Here is a 7,148-nt window from a genome sequence, read left to right on the forward strand (position 1 = left end):
GCAGAGTTACATTTAAATAGGATGCATTTTCACTAACTCTACTTGGGGGGGTGGGAGCGCAGAGGGGAAGGTGAGAGTTTATTCAAATAACACAGGGAAATTACCACACGGACTGCAGCGGTTCAAGAAGGCGGCTCACCACCACCTTCTCAAGGGCAATTAGGGATGGGCAATAAATGCTGGCCTCACCAGCGACGCCCACATCCCATGAACGAATAAAAAAAATTAAACCAGCTAGACTCATAATATCCCAATTTATGTGTAACCATAAGGATGAATGGAAATCCAACTTAAAAGAACCAAGTAAATATAAAATGTGCTCAGCTTGGATGGATTTATTAAAAAAATTAGTTCTTCCATTTGATAAAATAAACTTAAAATATTTTGATTTTCGAAGAGCAACTAGGTGGTACAGTGGGTTAGACATTTACCTGGCACCTCTGCGAGCTGTCTAAGCCAGATTAATAGGATGAGAGACTCCTTTGTCGGATTACTGTAAAGGTTACGACAGAGTTGCTAAATGACTATTTTGCCTCAATCTATACACCTGAAGACAATGCTTATGTTCCAGATGAGGGATGCTCAGTAATGAATAGCATCATTGATATTAAAATAGATAGTAATGTCACCTTGGATCGATCAGGAAAGCTCAAAATTGATTGGGCTTCAGATCCGGATAATATCCATCTAAGGGTGATTAAAGAGATGGGACAGGTGCTCTGTGAGCCCCCCGCCTGTATCTTTAATTGTTCAGTAGAGTCATCGATAGTTCCCTTGGACTGGAAGCGAGCTCATATAGTTCCGATTTTCAAAAAAGGGGACAAATCAGAGCCAGGGAACTACAGGCCTATCATCCTGACATTCATTATTGGGAAGATGCTAGAAAGGATTGTAATAGATGTCGTTTATGATCACTGGGAAAGGGAAGGGGCCATCAGAAATTCACAACACGACTTTCGAAAAAATAGGCCGTGCCTAACAAATTTGATATGAGTTTTTTGAGGAAGTCTCTAGGGTAGTGGCCGAGGGAAATCCGGTAAACATTGTCTACCTAGACTTTCAGAAAGCCTTTGATAAGGTAACTCACACTAGGCTACTACACAAGATAGAATCTTGTGTTATCAGTAGAAAGTTGAAAAGCTGGATTAGGAATTGGCTCTAATCCCGCAGCTAAAAAGTTGCAGTTAACGGATGCGGTTCAGCTTGGAGACATGTTACTCGTGGTGTCCCCCAGAGATAGGTCCTGGGCTCCTCTACTCTTCACGGTCTTTATTAATGACCTAGACAGCGTGTTGGGAGAATAGTAAGTAAGTTTGCAGATGTGCGAGGGTTAAAATGGTAGAGGAGTGCAATCAAATCCAGAAAGACTTAGATGTGCTAGGGGAGTGGGCCACACATTGGCAAATGGCATTAATTTAGATTAATGTAGTGTCATGCATGTTGGAGGGCCAATACAGAACACATGTATTATTTGCAGGGAACAATACTGAAAGAGGTTGAGAGAGAAAAAAATCTTGGTGTTATTGTGCACAGATCACTAAAGGCTCATGACCAATGTAGAGAAACTGTAGCATATAGTTATATCTATAGTTCTATAAAAAGAAAAAGGGTGGCTAAGGCAAACGTAGGTCCCTTAGAGGATGAGACCGGGAAATTAATGGTGGGAAACATGGAGATGGCAAAAATGCTGAACAAATATTTTGTTTCAGTCTTAACGGTAGAGGACACTAAGAATATCCCAACACTGGACAAACAGGGGGCTCGAGGGGGGGAGGAGCCAAATATGATTAAAATCACTAAGGAATTGGTACTCAGTAAATTAATGGGACTCAAGGCGGATAAATCCCCTGGACCTGATGGCTTACATCCTAGGGTCTTGAGGGAAGTGGCAGTAGGGATTGTGGATGCTTTGGTAATAATTTTCCAAAATTCTCTGGACTCGGCAAAGGTCCCGGCAGATTGGAAAACTGCTAATGTAACACCCTTATTTAAAAAGGGTAGTAGGCAGAAGGCTGGAAATTATAGACCAGTTAGCCTAACATCTGTGGTAGGTAAAATTTTGGAGTTGATTATTAAGGAGACAGTAGCGGAACATTTGGATAAACATAATTTAATAGGACAGAGTCAGCATGGCTTTACGAACGGGAAGTCATGTCTGACAAATTTGCTGGAGTTCTTTGAGGACATAACGTACAGGGTGGATAAAGGGGAACCAGTGGACGTAGTGTATTTAGACTTGCAGAAGGCATTTGACAAGGTGCCACATAAAAGATTATTGCTCAAGATAAATAATCACTGGATTAGGGGTAATATTCTGGCATGGGTGGAGGATTGGTTATCTAACAGGAAGCAGAGAGTTGGGATAAATGGTTCATTCTCAGACTGGCAACCAGTAGCCAGTGGTGTTCCACAGGGGTCGGTGCTGGGTCCCCAACTCTTTACAATCTATATTAACGATTTGGAGGAGGGGACTGAGTGTAACATATCAAAGTTTGCAGATGATACAAAGGTGGGAGGGAAAGTAGAGAGTGAGGAGGACATAAAAAACCTACAAGGGGATATAGACAGGCTGGGTGAGTGGGCGGAGATTTGGCAGATGCAATACATTGTTGGAAAGTGTGAGGTTATGCACTTTGGCAGGAAAAATCAGAGAGCAAGTTATTATCTTAATGGCGAGAAACTGGAAAGTACTGCAGTACAAAGGGATCTGGAGGTTCTCGTGCAAGAAAATCAAAAAGTTAGTATGCAGGTGCAGCAGGTGATCAAGAAGGCCAATGAATGTTGGCTTTTATTGCTAGGGGGATAGAATATAAAAACAGGGAGGTATTGCTGCAGTTATATAAGGTATTGGTGAGACCGCACCTGGAATACTGCATACAGTTTTGGTGTCCATACTTAAGAAAAGACATACTTGCTCTCGAGGCAGTACAAAGAAGGTTCACTCGGTTAATCCCGGGGATGAGGGGGTGGACATATGAGGAGAGGTTGAGTAGATTGGGACTCTACTCATTGGAGTTCAGAAGAATGAGAGGCGATCTTATTGAAACATATAAGATTGTGAAGGGGCTTGATCGGGTAGATGCGGTAAGGATGTTCCCAAGGATGGGTGAAACTAGAACTGGGGGGCATAATCTTAGAATAAGGGGCTGCTCTTTCAAAACTGAGATGAGGAGAAACTTCTTCACTCAGAGGGTGGTAGGTCTGTGGAATTTGCTGCCCCAGGAAGCTGTGGAAGCTACATCATTGAATAAATTTAAAACAGAAATAGACAGTTTCCTAGAAGTAAAGGGAATTAGGGGATACGGGGAGCGGGCAGGAAATTGGACATGAATTTTAATTTGAGGTTAGGATCAGATCAGCCATGATCTTATTGAATGGCGGAGCAGGCTCGAAGGGCCGATTGGCTGACTCCTGCTCCTATTTCTTATGTTCTTATGTTCTTAAAACCGAACAGGGTATTGGGTTGTGTTAATGGAGCCATTCAGTTTAAATCAAAGGACACCATTTTGACACTATACAGGTCGCTGGTCAGACCATATCTAGAGTACTGTGCCCAGCTTTGGTCTCCCCACATGGTGGGTGATATAGCGGTCTTGGCAAAAGCCCAGAGGAGAGCTACAAGAATTATTACTAACTTAAAGAACCTCAGCTACTCAGAAAAGCTCAAGGACCTTGGTCTATTTACTTTAGAGCAGTGTAGACTTAGAGGTGATCTGATAGAGGTCTATAAAATAATTGAAGGGCTGGATAGCGTCCCTATTGATAGGTTATTCCAGTTTAACAGATTGGGAAGGAACAGGTGACACGAGTTTAAACTATGGAAGAGTGGAATAGACTGGATGTTAGGCTGTTCTTTTTTTTATTCGTTCATGGGATGTGGGCGTCGCTGGCGAGGCCGGCATTTATTGCCCATCCCTAATTGCCCTTGAGAAGGTGGTGGTGAGCCGCCTTCTTGAACCGCTGCAGTCCATGTGGTGAAGATTCTCCCACAGTGCTGTTGGGAAGGGAGTTCCAGGATTTTGACCCAGCGACGATGAAGGAACAGCGATATATTTCCAAGTCGGGATGGTGTGTGACTTGGAGGGGAACGTGCAGGTGTTGTTCCCGTGTGCCTGCTGCTCCTGTCCTTCTAGGCGGTAGAGGTGCTGTCGAAGAAGCCTTGGCGAGTTGCTGCAGTGCATCCTGTAGATGGTACACACAGCAGCCACTGTGCGCCGGTGGTGAAGGGAGTGAATGTTTAGGGTGGTGGATGGGGTGCCAATCAAGTGGGCTGCTTTGTCCTGGATGGTGTCGAGCTTCTTGAGTGTTGTTGGAGCTGCACTCATCCAGGCAAGTGGAGAGTATTCCATCACACTCCTGACTTGTGCCTTGTAGATGGTGGAAAGACTTTGGGGAGTCAGGAGGTGAGTCACTCGCTGCAGAATACCCAGCCTCTGACCTGCTCTTGTTATGGCTGGTCCAGTTAAGTTTCTGGTCAATGGTGACCCGCAGGATGTTGATTGTGGGGGATTCGGCGATGGTAATGCTGTTGAATGTCAAGGCGAGGTGGTTAGACTCTTGTTGGAAATGGTCATTGCCTGGCACTTGTCTGGCGCGAATGTTACTTGCCACTACCATCTTCCTTTGTGCTAGGTATGACTCCAGACACTGGAAAGCTTTCCCTCTGATTCCCATTGACTTCAATTTTACTAGGGCTCCTTGGTGCCACACTCGGTCAAATGCTGCCTTGAAGTCAAGGGCAGTCACTCTCACCTCACCTCTGGAATTCAGCTCTTTTGTCCATGTTTGGACCAAAGCTGTAATGTGGTTTGGAGCCGAGCGGTCCTGGCGGAACCCAAACTGAGCATCGGTGAGCAGGTTATTGGTGAGTAAGTGCCGCTTGATAGCACTGTCGACGACACCTTCCATCACTTTGCTGATGATTGAGATTAGACTGATGGGGCGGGAATTGGCCAGATTGGATTTGAACTGCTTTTTGTGGACAGGACATACCCGGCCAATTTTCCACATTGTCGGGTAGATGCCAATGTTGTAGCTGTACTGGAACAGCTTGGCTAGAGGCGCAGCTAGTTTTGGAGCACAAGTCTTCAGCACTACAGCCGGGATGTTGTCGGGGCCCATAGCCTTTGCTGTATCCAGTGCACTCAGCCATTTCTTAATATCACGTGGAGTGAATCGAATTGGCTGACGACTGGCTTCCGTGATGGTGGGGATATCGGGAGGAGGCCAAGACGGATCATCCACTCAGCACTTCTGGCTGAAGATGGTTGCAAACGCTTCAGCCTTGTCTTTTGCACTCACGTGCTGGACTCCACCATCATTGAGAATGGGGATGTTTACAGAGCATCCTCCTCCCGTTAGTTTTTTAATTGTCCACCACCATTCACGACTGGATGTGGCAGGACTGCAGAGCTTTGATCTGATCCGTTGGTTGTGGAATCGCTTCGCTCTGTCTATAGCAAGTTGCTTCCGCTGTTTAGCATGCATGTAATCCTGAGTTGTAGCTTCACCAGGTTGGCACCTCATTTTTAGGTACGCCTGGTGCTGCTCCTGGCATGCTCTTCTACACTCCTCATTGAACCAGGGTTGATCCCCTGGCTTGTTGGTAATGGTAGAGTGAGGAATATGCCGGGCCATGAGGTTACAGATTGTGCTGGAATACAATTCTGTTGCTGCTGATGGCCCACAGCGCCTCATGGATGCCCAGTTTTGAGCTGCTAGATCGGTTCTGAATCTATCCCATTTAGCACGGTGGTAGTGCCACACAACACGTTGGATGGTGTCCTCAGTGCGAAATCGGGACTTCGTCTCCACGAGGACTGTGCGGTGGTCACTTCTACCCATACTGTCATGGACAGATGCATTTGCGCCAGGTAGATTGGTGAGGACGAGGTCAAGAAAGTTTCACCCTCGTGTTGGTTCGCTCACCACCTGCCGCAGGCCCAGTCTGGCAGCTATGTCCTTCAGGACTCGGCCAGCTCGGTCAGTAGTGGTGCTACCGAGCCACTCTTGGTGATGGACATTGAAGTCCCCCACCCAGAGTACATTCTTTTCCCAGAGAATTGTGAGCCTCTGGGATACATTACGGTTCGTGTGGTGGGTGCTGACTCTCCGTTTGCCTTCAAGAGGGAGCTGGACCGGTTCCTGACTGGGGCAGAGATCGCATCATATGGAAGGTAAGTGTCTTTATAGATAACACTTGGTCCATGTGATCTCCTGGACTGGTTTTAATCACCTGAGGGGGTCCGTGAGGAATTTTCCAGAGAATTTTTTCCTTTATAGGCGCTAGGTTTTTTCCTCTGCTTTTTTGCCTCTCCCCTGAGATTACATGGCTGCAGGTGTGGGTGGGAGATGGGGAGGATGGGAAAAATGTTGGACACGATGGTCTACCCATCATGGGGTGGGGCAGGCTTGATGGACCAGCTGGCTATTTCCTGCCCGTCAATTTCTTATGTTCATAAAATGAGTTTGGGCAGTCTCAGTCCAGTTCCCAGTGAGCACAGGCTAACAGCAGAAAATTGTCCCTAATTTGGCAGTGATTGGCAATTTTACTCAGAGAGGCCATAGCACCATTTGGGAAATAGAAAAAAATGTCACACTGGTGCCTTTTTCAAAAATTGTGATTACCAAGATGAGGCTGGGCTGAGGGATGAGTTGAGAGAGCTTTAAAATGGCATGGAATTTCACTGCTTCCAGCTGATCTCATGACGCTGAATTCGCAAAATCCTGGCACTGTAAGTGCTGCAAGTTTTACGGTCGTCCAAATTGCAAAAGGCTGATTGCGTTAGAACTTCTGGAATTAGCCCTGTGCAAGGTGGGCCTGGAGACAAGCATTCACGAAAGATGGATTTCACCTCCACTATCCAGGTATTCATCCCATTCAATCACTCTGTGTGTTCAGAAGAATTTCCAGATAGCAGTCGTAAATTTGTCTTGTGTTAGTTTAAACCTATGTCTCCTTATCCGACTCTCACAATTTAGTTTAAAGTGATTTTCTGGATTCATCTTATCCATAACATTTACTATCTATAAGATCACCTATCAGCTGCCTCCATTCAAGTTTTTCCTCCTAATCCAGATGTCTAAAACTAGTGATTAACCTCATGGCTGTTCTCTGCACTATCTCTAGCACATATGGTCTCTAATCT

General features: G+C 45.7%; 1 long non-coding RNA gene across 1 annotated transcript in view; it reads left to right on the forward strand.

Annotated features, from left to right (window-relative positions):
* The window catches only part of LOC137326124 (uncharacterized), a 705,949-nt gene extending 699,791 nt beyond the window's left edge, over positions 1-6,158 (forward strand). Inside the window, exon 4 of the long non-coding RNA XR_010964113.1 lies at positions 6,059-6,158. This is a non-coding gene — a long non-coding RNA (uncharacterized lncRNA). The remainder of the gene's footprint in view (positions 1-6,058) is intronic.
* The last annotated feature ends 990 nt before the right edge of the window (positions 6,159-7,148 follow it).

This window comes from Heptranchias perlo, chromosome 10 (assembly GCF_035084215.1).
Source record: "Heptranchias perlo isolate sHepPer1 chromosome 10, sHepPer1.hap1, whole genome shotgun sequence".
Lineage (NCBI taxonomy): Eukaryota > Metazoa > Chordata > Chondrichthyes > Hexanchiformes > Hexanchidae > Heptranchias > Heptranchias perlo.